The sequence below is a fragment of the Babylonia areolata genome, chromosome 30 (genome assembly GCF_041734735.1).
Source record: "Babylonia areolata isolate BAREFJ2019XMU chromosome 30, ASM4173473v1, whole genome shotgun sequence".
Classification (NCBI taxonomy): domain Eukaryota; kingdom Metazoa; phylum Mollusca; class Gastropoda; order Neogastropoda; family Buccinidae; genus Babylonia; species Babylonia areolata.
In genome coordinates this window covers 2610348-2613357 of record NC_134905.1, presented here as the reverse complement: position 1 = coordinate 2613357, position 3010 = coordinate 2610348, and the positions used below count along the sequence as shown (strand labels likewise).

Below are 3010 nucleotides of genomic sequence, written 5' to 3'. Positions count from 1 at the left end.
AATGCCAGCAGGCAACTCGTATATCCTAGGTCCAAATTTGAATACAGCTTTGCAAGAATGCACAATTATGAAGTCCAGAAAAATAAATAATCATGGCTATCTTGAAAAAAATGGATGGGAATGAATAGCATGGCTGAAGTAATAAATGACAGAAAAGGAAAAGTGACATATAAAATGATAAATTTTCAGGAGAGGGTTTCCAGAGGGTGGGCATAGTATTTTAATGGAAAGAGTCCCTGACATCCCCACAGGAGCACACAAACAGCACCTTCAACAAACCAAACATCCACTGATCAAGCAACAGAGGCTTATGATGTTGTATTGTATTGTGTTTATTTAGATCAAAAGCATACAGGTTTTCTCACAGAAGATTCTGTTGTTCCTGTCCTAGCTGATGTCCATTTCCTGAAACAGAAGGACGACGAATTGTCAGTCATAAGAGATAAATATGCAAAGACATGTGTTTGCAACTGAATTTTGTCGGGCTTCTACTATACAACCTTTTCAGCAAGGGAAACCCAAAAATGCGTGCATCATGCCAGCTGGTATAGTTTGTGGAACAAATACCCACAACCTGTCCAGCATGGGAGGCCCTACCAGGCATGTGACACATCAAATGACATAGCTCGACAGGTCACTGAAGCACTCAAGCTACCCCACCATGACAAGGTATCAGTTCCATGGGGTAGTAACATATCAAGTTTATTCATGTATTCATTTGTCAGAATGTCATATACAAACCAATGTGAAGCTCACTTTGTAAAACACAATATATTAGCACTAATGTTTACTGAATAGTTTGCAATTTAAAGAAAAAAAGTAAAACAATGGATTATGTTTAAGCATTTAAATCTGGTCTTCTTCTTATGCTACAATTTTATTGACATTTCACTGTCTGCTGTTTAACCATAATTCCATGCCTACAACACCAGTACAAGGCAGTATACCCTCCACACCAAAAACCCTCTTCAAATTAGAATGGACCATCTCACGAGAAAGAGCTATAGATCTACATCATATATGTGAAGCAAGTTTTTTCAACAATCCCAAATTTCCTGATCAAGGCATCTATTTCAGAAAAAGTGCATGCCAACACAGCAACGCACTGTTTTGTGCAAACAACATGCACAAGTGTCCAAAGCTTCTGCTGTGGCTGCATGTGATCAAATGTCAATTAATATGCGAGTGTAAACTTCTACTTGTTATGTATCTGATCTATCAACCCGTTTGATGGCAGATACTTGAAGCTGAACTGGACACTTAAACTTTGTAATGATAAAATTTTATGGTGCCAAGTGTATTTTACATGTATATGTGTATACATGCATGTGTATTTTATATGTATATCTATCAATCAATGTATCTATCTATCTATATATAAGTTCTACATACATGTTACAACTTGTATATTTAAATAAAGATATAGAATATACACAAAATGTATACATACATTTTAACATACATGTGCACCTACCCACAACACAGTTTTGTCAGCCAGTTTGGCAACCTTCTCTGATCTATAGCCGTAACAGTTAAGATTGGTAATATTAATGATGATAATGATCATACTATTCATAGCCATGTTTCAACTAAACACTAAATATAAGAAACCTTGGTCATTTGTTACGTACTGTGCTAGCCATCTAAAGAGAAAAGATGATCTTACCTTTCAGTGTTCACAGTGAAAGGGCAAGTCTGTCATGGATCCTGTCATATAATCCTGTCAATCACAAACACTTTTGTTTATATAACACATTAGATCAATGCTACATACACACAACAAAATGTGACTAACACACATACCCACACACACAAAATGGATACATACATTTTAACATACATGTGCACCTAACACTAACAGCTACCCACAACACAGTTTTGTCAGCCAGTTTGGCAACCTTCTCTGATCTATAGCCATAACAGTTAATAATAATGTTAATGATGGTCAAGTTCACTGATGATGCAGGTGAGGGGAACATACTGACACCTTTCCAGATGGAGATGACATAGGATTGGTGCCACACAGCAGTGTTCCACCTTTTGCTGCCCTGTGTCTACTCTGATGGCAAATGTTTTCTCTCTCATTCTTTTGAGATAATGAGACTGCTACATGAAATAATCTATAACTGACTTGAATTTGTACCCTAAAACTCACATATATCTTATTATCTATATCTGTATCTATCTATCTGTCAAATATGTGCAAGTGTATTTTACATCTATATGTGTATACAGGCATGTGTATTTTATATGTATATCTATCAATCAATGTATCTATCTATCTATATTTAAGTTCTACATACATGTTACAACTTGTATATTTAAATAAAGATATAGAATATACACAAAATGCATACATACATTTTAAGATACATGTGCACCTAACACTAACAGCTACCCACAACACAGTTTTGTCAGCCAGTTTGGCAACCTTCTCTGATCTATAGCCGTAACAGTTAATATTAATAATATTAATGATGATAATGATCATACTATTCATAGCCATGTTTCAACTAAACACTAAATATAAGAAATTGAGGTCATTTGTTACATACTGTGCTAGCCATCTAAAGAGAAAAGATGATCTTACCTTTCAGTGTTCACAGTGAAAGGGCAAGTCTGTCATGGATCCTGTCAATCACAAACACTTTTGTTTATATAACACATTAGATCAATGCTACATACACACAACAAAATGTGACTAACACACATACCCACACATACAAAATGGATACATGCATTTTAACATACATGTGCACCTAACACTAACAGCTACCCACAACACAGTTTTGTCAGCCTGTTTGGCAACCTTCTCTGATCTATAGCCGTAACAGTTAATAATAATGTTAATGATGGTCAAGTTCACTGATGATGCAGGTGAGGGGAACATACTGACACCTTTCCACCTTTTGCTGCCCTGTGTCTGTCCCTGTAGCAAATATTTTCTCTCTCATTTTTTTGAGGTAATGAGACTGCCACATGAAATAATCTATAATTGACTTGAATTTGT

General features: G+C 35.7%; 1 long non-coding RNA gene across 1 annotated transcript in view; it reads right to left on the bottom strand.

The window, feature by feature from the left end:
- LOC143275451 (uncharacterized) overlaps positions 1-3010 on the bottom strand; it is a 3539-nt gene continuing 529 nt past the window's right edge. Inside the window, exons 1-3 of the long non-coding RNA XR_013053433.1 lie at positions 2591-3010; positions 1667-1720; positions 1-405 (exon numbers count right to left, since the gene is read on the bottom strand). The exon at positions 2591-3010 is cut by the window's right edge and continues 529 nt beyond it. This is a non-coding gene — a long non-coding RNA (uncharacterized LOC143275451). The remainder of the gene's footprint in view (positions 406-1666; positions 1721-2590) is intronic.